Here is a 17,274-nt window from a genome sequence, read left to right as displayed (position 1 = left end):
GACTTTATCCCAATCATAATAGATTAGCTTCCTATTTCTCACATCAGACTGCAAGCAGCTAAGAATAGGATGCAGAAGGAAAAGACTGGATATAGGCACATATATGTTAAGGAGGAGCAAGATGCTAGTTGTCTGATACTAATAATGTTATAATAATGTTAACAGGGAAGGAGTGGCTACTGCATAAGATCTGGACTTTTGGCCCTTTTCAACAAGTTGTGAGAAAGCAGTTCCAGGTGAAACCAGCAGTGTACTAAAAGGGTTATCTAAATTGTTTCTTATTCTTGCAACAAAGTAGTGCACAGTGTTCACTAGAATAAACCTTTCAGAGAAACTAAACTACTTGCCAACACAGTAAAACTTTGGAGTTTGTCTCTCAGTTAGAACAGCATCTCACTCAAGTATTAGCAGAACCCATTTCTTTTCACAGTTCTTGCTTGGAGGTGGAGTTGAGAGTCCGCTCTCTACAAACCAGATATTCTCCACATAAGAGGCCTTCGGTGCAATGGAAACATCAAGAGAAAATGCAAGCTAAATCTGGACCACTCAGAAAAAAAAAAGGAAAAAATATACTTGTGTATATATTATTAAGTTTGATTACCCCACTCCTCTCTATAGCCCTTTCTTCTCTTGCATAGTCCGCTTTCTACTTTTTCCAGGTCTTACACACACACAAACACATACATACACACACACACACGCATGGATGTGCTTGCACACAAACACGTGCCTATTTAAATCTAAATTCCTTGTATAGTAGAAACCATATTTTTCTTTCAAACCCTGCCTTATTTTATCTATTAAAATAATGTCCAGTTCTATCCAGTATTCTAAAACTATCAGAAGAACAATGTGTGTATGTGTGTGTGTGTGCGTGTGCACGCACACACACACACACACACGGCATTTTTAATTTATCTATTGATGAGCATTTACCTTTCTTAACAATGATGTTTAGTGTAACAATAAATATGGCTGAAAAGAATCTGAATATACTGACTTCAAGTATTTTAGGTATGTATCCAAGAGCATCGTCTGGTAGAATATTTTAATCCCAATTCAGGGTTTCTACCCCTCCTTGATCTTTTAGTTTCTAGAATAAAGAAGTGAAGAATCAGGAGTGATTCATTTTATTATTTTCAATAAGCCTTAAACAGCAGAAAAGTTTTTCAGATATCTACCTAATCTAAGATAATCTACTTTTCTACTGGTTACCCTAAGTTATTACTTACAGTTTTATCTGGGCTGCCTTTAACTCCAATTGGCCAGGCCTCTGGGCCATGTTTTCTTGACTCCTAACCTATGGAGTCTTTCAATTCCTTCTTTACCTTCTTCTCTCCCTCCTGGTTTTCTTAATAGAGTTAAAATACACAGCAAAAGACCAAACCTCAATAGTAATGTGGCCATATCCTATGGCAGATCTAATTTTTAGTTTATTGAAGAACTTCCACATTGATTTCCATAATGGTCATGCCAGTTTTTTTCTCCCACCAGCAGTAAATAAGTAAGTGCCTCCTTTTCATCATGTACCAGTTAGTTTTTGTTGTCATCTTGATTTAGAGTCACCTTGGGTGAGAAGCCTCATTCGTGGGACTGCCTTGATCAGATTGGTCCATGGTCATGTCAATAAGGAACTGTCTTAATGAATGATTGATGTGGGTCCCCTGTGGAAAATAGTTGACATTACAAGCTTGGTACAGCCTTAGCCTCCTATGAACCACACCTGTGTGCTGACTCTGGGGCAAACGTTCTCAAATTTTGCCTCAGTGGTGCTGGTATCTTTTAAATCACTCCTGATTTTTCACTTCAGCCGACCGACCGGTGTCAATTGTCCTGGCGTAACAAAGATTTCACTTTATTGTTTCTGGTCTCCGGTTAATTATAGAAAATTCTTCAGCTACAGCTGACCAGAATTGCAAATTCTGAATCCCAAATACCATGGAGACAGTAGAGTCTTTGCTTACCTCTAAAACTTCACCACCCAGACCTCCATCATCTGCATTCTCTCCCAAGCTTTTAGTCATCTTTAAGCATCTCCGTCTTCCTAGCCTACACAACTGCCCATTAAACTCTGAGCAGTCAATGACTTTCTTAGCCCGAAGTTCCAAAGTCCTTCCATAATCTTCCCAAAACAAGATGGTTGGGTCTATCATGGAAAAGCACACAATCCTGGTATCAATTTTTGTCTTATGGCTTCAAATGCAACTTGGGTATGTGCAGGTCATGGGGTGTATTTCATCTTACACTTTCAATTAATAACTCATCACTGAGAGAAGTCAGGGCAGGAACTCAAGTGGAAGGAACTGAAGCAGAGGCCACAAAGCAATGGTGTTTGCTTGATTATTCAGCTTGCTTTATTATACACCTAAGGACCACCTATCCAGGTTGGTATCACTCCTATAGGCTAAGTCTTCCCACATCAATCGATAATTAAGGAAATGTTCCTAGAGATTCATCTACGGGCCATTTTTTGGTGGCATTTTCTCAATTATGGTTTTCTCTTCTCAGATAACACTAGCTTGAGTCAAGTGGACAAAACAAAAACAAACAAACAAAAAACAATACAACCAGGACACTCCAAGTTGCTTTTAGTTATTGTATCTATTTTTTACAGCAACAGAAAAGAAATGAGCATCCTTGCCAGAATCTGCTGTCCTTTGTGTTGCTGCTGCTGATAGATGTTCTGACTGGAGTAAAATGAAATTTGAAAGCAGGTTGGTTCTTTCTCTTCCCACTAAGAATGCTGTCTAAGCACATTTTCAAATATTTATTGGTCATTTGTATACGATTCTTCAAGAACTGTCTATTCAGCCCATTAGCTCATTGGTAAATTGGATGACTTGGTTTGGGGATATTTAATTTTTGTGTTCCTTTATGTACTCTAGATATTAAACCCTTGTTGGGTGCATAATTGGTAGACAGGTGGGTGGCTGTTGCTGTTGTTTTCAGTCTGTGCACTTCCTCTTCGCTTAGCCGATTATTTACTTTTCTTTCTTTTTTCAGTTTGTCCTAGTTCTTTGTGAATTTCATATCAAGCATCCCAAACTAACCCATCTTCTCTTCTCTTCATGCATGCCCTCTACCCTTGCAACCTTCTCTACCAGCAAAGAGAAAAAAAACCATCTTACCGTGGAAGCTGGAATGTGTCACAGTCCAATGCATCCTACAGTATACCCTTCTGTCCACACTTCTTTGCTTGCAAATGTTTACTACAATGACTCTTTGGTCTGATAAGAGGTTTCTGGCTTCCCCTACTCTGTTGATACTGGATCCTCACTGGGACTCATCTCATATATGCTGTTGCTGTCCTGTGTCATGGAGATCCTGTAGTTTTGGATCTATCCAGTCATGTGCTGCAGCAGATGTTTAGGGTAGATGTTGGGGTGCGCCAATTCAAAGGCCTGGATCTGGGCCTTAAAGGTATCTGAGCTGATCAGGCCACTGGATGTCCAGCTCTGCCCACTCGCTTCCCCTGAAACCACAGCCAGCTCTACCCTGCTGCCCAGGCATGGTGCAGGGTCCACTCTCCTGCCTGCGTGTTGCAGCTGGTGAGGGATATATATGGTCAATTCTCTCATTCCTGAGAACCTGGGTCCCACCCTCCCCCTGCCATATGTGGTAACAGACAAGGGAGGAGAGAAGGGCCTCTCCCCCTCATCTATGCCACTGTACAGCAAACAAGAAAAGACAGGGCATGTTTTCCTGTAGCCATGCCCTTAGAAGCAGTTCTACTGTGCTGCCCAGGTGAGGTGCAGGGCCATTTTCCTGGTGTTGCAGCCTTTGAGGGCAGGATCAGCTCTCTGGCTTTCATAGCCCCAGCATCAGGTCTCCTGCTTGCTGCCTGAGGAGGGAGAGCAGAGGAAGGCATCCCTCCCTTGTCCATGCCATTGCAATGGGAGATGAGTGTTAGGCCCAACTCTCTCACACTCATACTCTAAGTGCCAGCTCACCTGCAACTCCACTCTCTTGAATACTGCAGCTGGCTAGGGTGGGTCAGCTCTCCTGTTCTCATGTTTCCAGGCCCAGCTCTTCAATGATGTCCAGGGGGCCAGTTCTGCAGAGCCCTCAGACATGAACATAGCTCCAAGGTGAGCCCAGACAAGGGGCTTTCACCTGGCCTTTGATGGTAACAGACTCCTGGTGCTGCAGGACCATTGACCCAAACATGGCCCCCAGTGGGAGGACAAGCCAAGACCTCACCACAAATGGTCCTAGGTGATATCCCCATCAGGAACTACTCAAGTCAAGCTGTTCCTCACTACCCTCGTGTCCCCAGTTCTAACTCTCTTCATTGTGCCCACATTCTCCTGCTTCTCTTTCTCTCCCATTTTCCCGACACTTACTTACTCCTCTTAGTGGTGACTAGGGTCTCTGAGTGTCTGTGGTAGTCTCAGGAGTGGTCTCAGAAATGCTATGCCCCACTAGTCCATTATGGCTGGGGTCACCTTCAGCATGGTCTGCCCATCCCTGCCAAGCCTATGTGGTGCCCAACTGGTGTTCATCTCAGGCTAGTACCCTGGCCAGGTACCATGACACTGGTCTGGTGATCTTCTTGGGCTCACTTCTCACCCAGACCAGCCCGAGTGGCCCTGTCTCAGACTCACACCCACCCGGGGTCTGCATTCTTAGATGGTGCTCTTCTTGTCTCCTGATTACACCCACACTGAGAGTCAATCCAGGACTTCACGGAACAAGACTGGTGGTCATCTTAGGCTTTGTATTTTTCAGTGAATGTTAGACTACTAATCATTCAGATGTTCATGCTGTTGTCTTAATTATTTAAGCTCAAATAGGGGTTTCTACCCTGCCTTTGATCAGTTCCCAGATAAAAGACACACAACTTTTATATTTACAATAAGCCTTAATCACCATTAGAGCTTGCAGTTATCTACTCTCTGTGCTATTAGAATCTGTTTCCCCATTATTAACTCCTTTTTATAATTTTCCATGTTCTATCTAGGCAGCTCTTAACCCCAATTGGCCAGCCTCCTGGCTATGTTTTCATGATTCACCTACCCCATGGCAGCTTCCTCTTCTCTCCACCTTCTTCCTTCTCATGATTCTCCTCAGGCCCTGATCCCAGGTAAACTCAAACCTTGCCTATTCTTCCCAGCTATTGGCTGTCTACATCTTTATTTAACCAATAGTGGATAACTTGGGGGCGGGGGCAAGATTCCAGAGCATCATTTGTGTATGTGCAGATTTTGTTATCCCTGGGGTAAACCAGACCTTGGGGGCCAGTTAGCATTACAATGCAAGCAAAGGCCAAGCCTCAACACATGTCAGAACACTGAGCATAAAAATAGCTTCTCTTCTTTCCAACACCTACAGATGACACAGTAGCCACATCGGCAACACCTCTAGGGCCCGTGATTATTTACGTTTCTGCGCAAAAGTTTTTAGTTGTGTAGTTTTGTTTGACAATTCCTGTTTATTTCCTATGCTGCTTTCCAGAAATCCCTTGTCTATGCTCATGTCTTAAAATGCTTTATTTATGGCTTACTTTAGGAGAGTCCAAGTTTCTCATATCACTTATAGGTCTTCAATCTGTTTTGAATTGGTTTTTGTGAAGAATGTGAGATGGAGGTCTGGTTTCGTTTTCTAGGAGTAAACTCTTTTTATTTTTTTGTAGTTTGTTTGAAGAGACCATCTTTCTCAAAGTGTAGATGTGTTCATGCACCTAGAATTATTTCTGACTCCTCCATTTGGTTATACTGGTACACATGTCTGATTATGGTTTGTTTGTTTTTGCTAATACTGTATAGTTTGGTTTCTAATGCTCTGTAGCACAGCTTGGGATTACATATTGAGATGCCTTCAGCATTACACTTACAGCTTAAAATTCCCTTGGTTATTTAGGATCTTTTTGTGCTTCCATATGGTTTTAAAATTACTTTTTCTAGTTCCACAAAGAGTATCATTAGAACTTTCAGGGAAATTGAGTCTATAGGTAATGTTTGGCAACATAACTTTTTCCACAGTATTTTTCCTGATAATCCATGGCCATGGGGGAATCTTGAGCTACTATTGCCTTCTTCAGTTTCTTTCCAGAAGATGGAACAGGCCCCCAGACTGGTGCTATATTAGAGGTAACATTCTGATTAGCACATAGGCCCCAACCCCTAGTAAAACAGAAACAAAGCGCTAATTCATCAGAGACCTTTCCCATAGTTCGAGGAAAGTTTCTAAATGCACTAACCTTGCTTTTTGGCTTCTGTAGTTTTACTTCTTGCTAAATAAAATATGACAACCAAGATGTGTGTGTGTGTGTGTGTGTGTGTGTGTGTGTGTGTGTGTGTGTGTGTGAGAGAGAGAGAGAGAGAGAGAGAGAGAGAGAGAGAGAGAGAGAGAGAGAGACTAAAAGACAAAGAGCTCAGGGCTATAAGACACTTTAGGCAAGTCTCCATGAAACAACTGGCCTGCAGTAAAGACTTTCTTTTGGCTTTAAGAATGGTGTGTGGTTGGGCTGAAGAGATGGCTTAGTGGTTAAGAGCAATGACTGCTTTTCCAGAGATCCTGAGTTCAGTTCCCAGCAACCTGAACCATGGTGGCTCACAACCATTTGTAATGAGATATGATGCCCTCTTCTGGTGTGTCTGAAGACTGTGACAGTGTATTCACATACATAAAATAAATAAATCTTTAACAAAATAAAAAAAGAAAGAAAGAAAGAAAAGAAAAGAAAAGAAAAGAAAAGAAAAGAAAAGAAAAGAAAAGAAAAGAAAAGGAAGCCTAAAGAAAAAAAAAAAGAATGGCATGTGGTGATCTTTGGTGGGCTAACTTCACAACAAAGGTAAGTTTTAGTTGTCTAGAAAATTCTTGATTTATTTTTAGTAGGGGTCAAAAAGAAGAGAAAGAGAGGAAGGAGGGAAGGAAGGAAGGAAGGAAGGAAGGAAGGAAGGAAGGAAGGAAGGAAGGAAGGAAGGAAGGAAGGAAGGACATCTTTTTTCCTGCACAAATGCTCCTGAAAAACAAGACCATTTATGTGCCCAGGCCCTGAAGGCTGACAGTATATTCAAACACGTGCTTTGAGTTGTGTGCTCTTAGGGGAGTTATTTGTTCTTCCTTATCATTTTACTCTGTAAAACTAAGGCAGAAACTGCACACCACTCCATAGAACACAGGAAGAACAACACCAGTTAGTGACTGGGAGTAGCAGAATCAGCATGTAGGACCTGCTTACACACATCACTTATGAAAGGAGATTTTAAATCCACTGGGACCTTATTGATATCACTCCAGTCCTAATGGTTTCCCTCTCTAAGAGTTGCATTGTAAATAGAAGAAACAAAATTTGAGAAGAAAAATAGCACTGTGCCATTCATGGTCCATCTTGTACTTGGAAGCTGGAGGTAGAAGGATCTAAGGTTGAAGGTCACCACAAACCTGTTTTAAAACCATCTAGTCCAAATTGACTGACATTCTAGAGAAGGAAATTTGAAAGAGAGACTATATGCTCTGATTATATTCCTGTTTTTCAAAAGAAATTAGGAAATGGTAATTTTTAAAGGAAAATGGAACTTTTATTTCCACACTATCTTTTCTCTGTCAGTATTACTACACTATAATAAAGATATGACAAAATTCAGGAAACACACATGTGTTAACTCGATTTAACAAAGGCAAGAGTGCCATCCTTTCCTGGGCAGTAAGCTCCTCCTTTGACACTGGGCTTTAAGTTTTCCCTCCCACCACCTGGAGTTCCTTATTTCTTTGGGCTCCAATGTTCTAGCACTCCACTTTCAATCTAGCTTCTTTAAGACATAAAAACCAATGGAGTGACAAAACTCAGTGCGGATTCTGTGTCGGCAAGTCCTGGCTCCATAAGAGCTGGGACTTTGTGCTGCATAAAACGTGCCCCCAACACTGCCACTCTGTAGCCTCAGGCAGTTTTGTTTAAGGCATCTGGAGCTTTTATTCTCAGCGGACAGAAAGAAGGATTAAAGTTTTCTTTTGTCAGAAATCCTGAGGATTAGAAGGACATGCTAAGAGCCTGAAGTCACACTCCATCACCATGTGTGGCCTGAAGGAAGCAGCTCCTGCAAGGGTCTGTCATATCTAAGCAACAGTAAGATGCACACATCCTTTGACACATAGACTCTGCTGCTAGACATATATCTTATCACAAGATAGATGTTAAAGGATGTTCACTGCAACTTGAACTACAACAACAGTAACAAAAATAGTGAAACTGAGGACAATAAGAAAATGCTAAAAAAAAAATTATACAAAGGCAATGGTTAAGAATTTTTAGAATATAATAAGTAAAAATAAATTAAATTGGTGAGGTTGGATGTTTAACCCATTTATGAGTAAACAGAACATAAAGAATATAAGTACATATGTGTACATATAAATATAATTATTAGTAACTACTGCTGATGGGAGAAAAATAATATCAGCATGGATTATATACACTCCTGCAACTTTTAAATTTTCACCATAAGAATATATTATCTGTATACTAAATAAAGTATACAGACTGCCTCCTATGTAATGGACAATAAATAAATGTTTCCTTGTACTTATGTACCTGTGTCTGGAGTTACATGTACATTCTTACTATTGTCAGTACAAATCCTTGCACACTTTTAGAAAACAAATATTGTTCCAAGACCATGACTCACATCCCATCAGAAGGCTCTTCCAGAGACCTTCAGCGGTGGCAATTCCTTTATGGCCTGCAGTAAAGGTCTCCCTGACCAGAGCTAAGGGATGAATAGAGGTTAGTTCAAACACATAAAATCAAGGCAAAGGAGTCTCCCACACCCCTGTTTACACTGCCATTTGTCTCCCTGTTAAAATGCAATAAAGACCATAAAATGAAATAGGCTGTGAAGAATGAAAGAGCCCTTATTCATAAAAAAAAAAAAAAAAAAAACGGTTCAAATGAGAAAAGTCCTTTAATGGAGATGAGACAGCTACCATGCTAGGGAGTGGAACAGAGACACATAAAACCTTTAAGACAATTCATTAACCACAAATTATTGCAGGCAACTAAACTCAGGCTCCATTTCCCTAAAACATGCTTGTGTTCCAACTATCAAAAGGATAGATGTTCTCACTGTATCTGCTACAAGGAAAGAAGAAAGAGCAGATTCTTCAGACCCAGGGTCTTGCCAACTGGTCAGTGAGTCGTCAGAAGAAACATGGTCTTTGTTGCGAATGAAGAGGACATTAGAGGGCAGGAGCAGGACCAACCCACTCATACTTCTGACCCCCTTCCAGAACTGGAGCTGAAAAAGATGATCGCTAGCATCATTGACCAGGACTGAAAAATTGTTCTTTGTCCTAATTCTACATCATTCAAATCTACATCTCTCAAGGCTTGCCAGTAGCAGATTTCCAACAAGCCTCCTTATCTAACTTCACACAAGTTCTCTTTCTTCCTATCAGTGTCTGTCTCTCAGTAAGACACAATGGAGTTGGTCTATGTTCTTACTACTTGGAGTTACCAGTCAGCTTTGTGAATGCTCAGCCTGCTCCAAGCTACACCTCAGCTTATCCCTTCTGGATGATTCTAGGGGTTCTGGATGCTCTCTTTGCTGTCTAGGGTGACAGCTGACTTAAATCAATGACTTATTTGTGCGCCTTCATTCTTGAAAGGGGTAACATAAGTTAGACAGGTTTTTCTTGACAGGGTAACATGACTGTGAGTTTGACTTGAAGTAAAGAAGAAAGACTCAAATGAAGGCAGTGACATCAGGCTTTCATGCTGATTTTTGGTATCTTCTGGGCCTAAATCAAACACCTTTTAGCAAGAGCAGGCCTAAGTGCCTGGTGTGCTGTTATTTATTATGATTTCATTGTTTAATAAAATAAAGTAAATAAAGTACTAAAATTTAGCAACTTAGAGTGTGTGTGTGTGTGTATACACATACACACATATATACATATACACATATATATGTATATGTGTATATATGTGTATATATATATTTTTTTCAGGAAGCCACAGAGTTTACATAGTTTGTGATTGGATAATGAGTATTGGTGGTTGTGGAGCACACTAATGTATTTAATGCTATTGAGTAACACATCTCAAAATGGTTGCTACAAAAAATTTTATGCTATATATGTTTACTATAATAACATTTTTAACTGGTGTTTTTTCTCTCTGTTCAACATCTCTAGAAGTATTGTTTATTGATTTGTATTTTGTTGTTGTTGTTGTGCACGACAGGGTTTCTCTGGATAACATTAGTTGTCCTGTATTCACTCTATAGACCAGGCTAGTCTTGAACTCACAAAATCCTCCTGCCTTTGGCTACCTAGCTCTGGGGTTAAAGGCATGTGCCAGCATACCAGGCTTGACTTAGATTTTAATAGACTACAAAGTGCTGAGGAAATATACATACTGTATAAATCTCTATGTAATAGATCATAAATAATGTTCTTTCTTCTTTGTATTCATCATTTTCTACAATGTTTTCCATGTATTTACATGTAATTACCTGTGTATTTACATATACAATTATTTTACATGTAAAAGCATCACAATCAGGATTAGAATTCTTGAGCAATGGGACACAAATAACTTTCTCGAGCCCAAGAGAAACAAAACATGAGATATCTTGCAAGTCATTTTCAAATTATGGCTCATTTTTTGAAGTGTAGTATTCTACATGTCCTATGAACTTTTATACAAGCTATACAATTTTGTGTCTGAAACTATTTTTACAAATGTATTTCAGAAATTCATCTATCAAGTATGAAGTATACTGGCATTTCTGTATATTTGTAAGTGACTAAAGAAATGATGGAAGAGTTAAAACGGCTTTGTTTTACAACCTTGAATAAGTTTAAGGATCTGGTCATTGACTCTCACTGCTGCGAAAAGACAGGCAACCATCCAGTGTCTCACATTGGAAAGCTCACTGACATTTACCAAGTACATTTGCTTCATGTACTTAACACTTTCTCATTACCCATGATTTAAAAGTAAGTTAGGAAAGGAAGAGTTTATTATGCCTTCCAGTTCTAGGAGAGACAGTCCACAGTGGCAGGAAAGGAACAGCAGCAGAATCATGAGGCTACTACCACATTTCCACACCCTGGAAGCAAAGAAGACAACAAGTCGGATTGGAAAAGAAGCCTCTAGGGCCGACCCACTGACCAAGACAGTCCTCTCAGTCCCCACCTCAAAGCCTACCTCCAGCTGAAGGCCAGTATTCAAATACCTGAGCTTGTGAGATATATTTCACTTTAAAACCCAATATCTAGATTTTATTAAACCACTTGACCAAGTGCTAATCTATAAGGAAAGTAAAAATATAAAAATAGTTTCAAAACTTGTTGAGTACCTCAAAGATACAGCTTGCAAAATCTAGACTCTAAAGAATTATAGACAAATACCTGGTTTCCTTCAACACTATAAATATTAAAATTACAGAATAAGTGCCCAATCTCCTTCAACATGCAAGCATTAAAATTTTCAGAGTTGATAGATGCAAACTGTTATAAAGCTATGAAATTTATAAAACAACGTAAAACCACAACAATATTTTTGCTTATGACAATGAAAATGTTATTTTCAACATATATTTTAGAAATATATAGTGGAAATGTTTACAAATTAAATAGTAGAGCTTCTAAGGTTTGTTTCATAAGAATTGTTGATGGGCCTAAGCACAGAAGTAGGTAGAGGTATTGCCAAAGCTGTATTCGTCTTGAGTATGTAATTTCTGAAGCTGAATTTGATATAACTGGAGTTTGTTTCATTGTTATTTTCACTTTTGCATCCTTTTGTGGTTGTATGGGTTGTTCTCCACCAAAGCACAAAGTGAGTCGTGGTTTATAATGAAGCTGTGTTAGAAGGTGGCAGGGCCTTCAAACTACAGCTGACCCATGAACTGATTGCTTTATTTATGGTAATGAGTTAGCTGTTGCTTGAGTGGAATGGAACTATTTTCTTCTCTTCCAATTTGAAGTTACTGCCTTCCCACCAGGAAGCCCTAAGATGTCAAGTTGGTGCTGATACAGTCACAATGTTCTTAGAATTCTGAGGCTATGAGCCAAAACAATGCTATTTATCCATAAATTTATCAGTCTTGGATATTCTATAAAAAACAATGAAAATCTTCTAAGACACTACACATAATTGAAGTTTTCATGTTTCATTAAGATAAATAGTTTTCAATAGGCAAGGAAATAGTTGTTTATTAAGATAGGAACATTTAGAGGGTCTGTGTTTTTATTTATTGGTAAGTTTTAAGTGACTTTATTATTTCAGGTTTAGAAAATTTACAGGATCTGATTTACATTTGAATAAAATTTTCTAATCAGGTGTTCTGATTTGACATGACCTTGTATATAAATGCAAGAAATAATATTTATCTGACTGCCTTCCTTGAATTGTAAAGGCATGACATCCAGAACACATATAGGTTGATGGCAAGTAGCTTTTGTGAGCAGGAGGAAGCTGAGATCCAGAAAATAACCAATTTTACAACTAGATTTGAAAATTATTAATATTCCATGTTTTGAAAGCACACCTGACATAAAGTCAGAATGAAGACAGCTAAGTTGTGAGTAGAATTATGGCATAATAAGAATGTGCAACACAGTAGGCAGCAGGGAAGCCCAGGGAATCTGTGAATATCCTCACCAGTCCTCGGTAGGAAACAAAATATATTTAATTAAGGTTTGGAATGTAAAGTATATAGTGTTTTTCCAAGAAGGACACACACACACATACACACACACACACACACACACACACACACACACACAAACATGTCGGGGGGTGGGAGAGAGAGAGATAGAGAGAGAGAGATTATTAAGATAAAATATTCACCTAGCACCTTTCCTGCACCCATCTTCCCTGCCTGTGGAGTTTTCTGGGCCATGCTCAGCTGCCCTGAGCAGGCTGTTATCCTTACTGGACCTCCATTCTCCTGCCCATCTTTATCAGACCTGCAGATCCAGAATCTTACAGCTCAAGGATACCCACCAAAGGCCATTGAGGTTAGGCACCCTCCTAATACCTACTACAACAAGAATATTCAGGGACTAAACCATCTAGATGCCTAAAGGCCCACAAAAGAACACAAACAACAAAAGCCCTGTCAGTATGATACCTCCAGAGCCCAGCTATCTTGCACCAGCAAGCCATAGACATCCTAATACAACTGAAACACAAGAAAATGACTTTAAATCCGATCTTATAAAGATAATAGAGACCTTTAAAGAAGAAATGAATGAATCCTTTAAAGAAACACAGGAGAATATAATTAAACAGGTATAGGAAATAAATAAAACTGTTCAAAACCTGAAAATAGAAGCAATGAAGAAAATACAAGCTGAGGAAATCCTAGAGAAGGAAATCCTAGGGAAGTGAATGGGAACAACAGGTACAAGTATCACCAAGAGAGTACAAGCAATGGAAAAGAGAAAATCAGACAGAGAAGATACAGTAGAAAAAATTGATACTTCACAGTGAAAGAAAATGTTAAATCTAAAAAACTGCTGACACAAAACATCCAGGACATCTGGGATACCACAAAAAGACCTACCTAAGAATAATAGAAATAGCAGAAGGTGGAGAGCCCCAGCTTCAAGGACTAGAAAATATTTAGCAAATTCATAGAAGAAAACTTTCCCAACCTAAAGAAAGATGCATCGAAACATTCAAGAAGCTAACAGAACATCAATTAGAATGGACTAGAAAAGAAAATCCTCCCACTACATAAAAACCAAAACATGAAATCTACAGAACAAAGAAAGAATATTAAAAGTGACAAGGGAAAGTGTTCAGATAACATACAAAGGCAAGCCTATCGGAATTACACCAGACTTCTCAACAAAGACTTGAAAAGGTAGAAAGGCCCGGACAGGTATCTTGCAACCTCTAAAAAAAAAAAAAAAAAAAAAAAAAAAAAAAAAATCACAGATGGGAACCTAGATTACTATAACCAGCAAAACTCTCAATCACCATAAATGAAGGGAACAAGATATTTCAAGACAAATCCAAATTTTAAAATATCTATACATAAATCTAGCCCTGCAGAAAATACTGGATGGAAAACTCAAAGCCCAGGAGGATAGCTACATCCAAGAGAACACAGGAAATAAGTAATTCCATATCAGCAAAGACAAGAGAATCACACACAAACACACATGCACACCAATACCACCAACATCAAAATAATAGAAATTAACCATCACTGGTCATTAATGGGAGAAGAGGCCCTTGGTCGTGTGAAGGTTCTATGCCCTAGTGTAGGGGAATGCCAGGGCCAGGAAGCAGGAGTGGGTGTGTTAGGGAGCAGGGGGAGGAGGGAGAGAATAGGGGGTTTTCGAAGGGGAAACTAGGAAAGGGGATAACATTTGAAATGCAAATAAAGAAAATATCTAATAAAAATAATAAATTGTATCATTATTTTATGCATCATCTCAGTTCAACTGTATTTAGCACCTCTCTCTTCTGAATAACTAGAAATTGGAAATATCATAGACATCCATCCACTGGCAATTGGATAATAAAATGTGATATATTTACAAAACAGAGTATCACTCAGCTGTTAAGAAAAATAAACAATGAAATGATGAAATTTTCAGGTAAATAGATGAAGGCAGAGACAAATATCCTCACTGAGATATTTGTCCCCAACTCAGAAATTCAGATATCACATATCTTATCTTATATGCAGTATTTTAATCTTTATGTATATATTTATGTAAGAAGGTATGTATGTAGATTTTAACCTTTCAGTATGTGTGTTTCGATTCAAATAATTACAGAAGTTAGGTAGGTAGTAAGGGTCCATGGGGAGTGGATCTTTCAAGAAAGGGTAAATAGTGTTATGAAGAGGTAAAGGGGAAACTGCTGTTTACTTATCTGTTCATTATTTAGAGAGAATCTGAGGAACAGGCAGTATCCATGGTCACTCCAGTAAGTATCTATTGGGTTAATGAATAAAATAGCTCTATATTCCTGATTCAAAGTCTTTTGCAGGGGGTATCCAAAATGTTTTTATATCAGAATACAAAAATGCCAAAATAAAGATGTAACAGTATGGTCCTGTAGAAAGAAAAGGTAATGTTAAAGTTAGAAATTAGGATGAGGAAAAAAAAAAAGATTAAAAAAATCCCACAACAAAACAAAGACAAAAAACTGCTTGGTACTGGTACAGAAACAGACACATTGATAAATGGAATCCAACTGAAGACCCTGAAATAAACCCACACATCTATAGACACTTGATTTTTGACAAAGAAGGTAAAACCATACAATGGAAAAAAGAAAACATTTTCAACAAATGGTGCTGGTCTAACTGGATGTCTGCATGTAGAAGAATAAAAATAGATCAACATCTATCACCCTGCACAAGTCTCGAGTCCAAACAAATAAAAGAGCTCCAAGTAAAAACCAGATTCACTAAGTCTAATAGAACAGAAGGTGGGGGATAGTCTGGAACTCATTGGTACAGGAGACAAGTTCCTGAACAGAAGAACACCAGTGGCTCGGGGTCTAAGATCAGCAATTGATAAATGGAACATCATAAAACTGAAAAGCTTCTGTAAGGCAAAGGACACTGTCAATAGACAAAATGACAGCCTACAGATTATGAAAGGATCTTCACCATCCCTACTTCAAACAGAGAGCTAATATACAAAATTTACAAAGAAGACAAGAAATTAGACACCAACAACCCAAATAATCCAATTAAAAATGGGGTACAGAGCTAAACAGAGAATTCTCAGCAGAGGAATCTCAAATGGCTGAGAAGCACTTAAAGAAATGTTAACACCCTTAGTCATCAGGGAAATGCAAATCAAAATGACTTTGAGATTCCATCTTATAGCAGTCAGAATGACTAAGGTCAAAATTTCAAGTGAGATTTTGGCAGAGGTGTGGAGCAAAAGGAACACTCCATTGCTATTGGGAGCACAAGCTTGTATAACTACTTTGGAAATCAATTTGTCAATTTCTCAAAAAACTGGGAATAGTTCTAACTGAAGACACAGCTATAGTATTCCTGAGCATGTATCCAGAAGATGTCCTACTATACCACAGAGACACTTGTTCAACTATGTTCATAGCAGCTTTATTCGTAATAGCCAGAATCTAGAAACAATCCAGATGTCCCTCAACTGAAGAATAATGAAAATATACTGCATCTACACAATGGAATACTATTTAGCCATTAAAAAGAAAAACATCTTGCATTTTGCTGGCAAATGGATTGAACTTGAAAATATTATCCTAAGTGAGATAACAGACTCAAAACAATATGCATGGTATGTAGTCACTTATAAGTTGATATTAACCATAACATACAGGATACCCACCCTCAACTCCACAGACCCCCAAGAAGCTAAACAAGAGGAAAGGGCCAAGCAAGGAAGTTTGAATCTCGCTTAGAAACGCAAATAAAATAGTCATATGAGGTAGATATATTGGGGAGAACTGTGTGGGACTGTGGACATGGAGGGGAATGAGGGAGTTCAGGAGCAGTTGTGGGGAGAGAGGTGAGAAGGCCAGAGGGCCATGATAATGAATGGAAATCTGCAGCTGGTCTGTATGGGGCCACATCTTGATGATGTGCCAGAGGCCTGGGAGGGATGAGGCTCCCAGGAATCTTTGGGGATGACCTTAGCTGAGACTCAAAATAGTGGGGACATGGAACCTGAGGAGGCCACCTCCTGTAGCCAGGCAGGAATGCTATTGAAGCAATAGGGACACTAACCACCCATAAAACTTTCAATCCAAAGTTTATCTTGTCTACAAGAAATGCATAGACTTGGGATGAAGCAGAGACTGAAGGAATAGCCAATCAATATACAAGTCAACTTGAGACCCAATCCCTGACACTATTAATGATACTCTGTTGTGCTAACAGACAAGAGCCTAGCATGACTGTCCTCTGAGAGGCTTCAGCCAGCATTTGACTAAAACAAATTCAGAGACCCGCAGCCAAACTTTGGATGGAGCTTGGGTACTCTTATGGAGGAGTTGTGGGAAGCACAAACCAAAGGGGATAGAAACTCCACAGGAAGACCAACAGAGTCAACTAAACTGGACCCTTGGGGGCTCTCAGAGATTGAGCCACCAACCAAAGATCATACATTGGCTGGGTCTAGGCCCCAGGGTATGTAGCAGATGTGCAGCTTGTGCTTCATATGGGTCCCCCAACACGTGGAATTGGGGTTATTCCTAATGTCATTGTCTGCCTGTAGAATATACTCCCTAAACTGGGCTGCCTTTTCTGGCCTCAGTGGAAGAGAATGTGCCTAGCACTGCTATGATGTGTCAGATTGAGGAAATAGCTG

At 39.3% G+C, this 17,274-nt stretch overlaps 1 pseudogene; it reads right to left on the bottom strand.

Moving 5' to 3' along the window:
- Nucleotides 1–5,261: 5,261 nt before the first annotated feature.
- On the bottom strand, nucleotides 5,262–5,371 carry LOC115029925 (small nucleolar RNA SNORA17; annotated as a pseudogene).
- Between the last annotated feature and the right edge of the window lie 11,903 nt (nucleotides 5,372–17,274).

Source organism: Mus caroli, unplaced genomic scaffold, assembly GCF_978045245.1.
Source record: "Mus caroli unplaced genomic scaffold, Mus_caroli_1 scaffold_19, whole genome shotgun sequence".
Lineage (NCBI taxonomy): Eukaryota > Metazoa > Chordata > Mammalia > Rodentia > Muridae > Mus > Mus caroli.
Note: the sequence above shows the minus strand (reverse complement) of the source record. Positions and strands in the feature narration are given on the sequence as shown.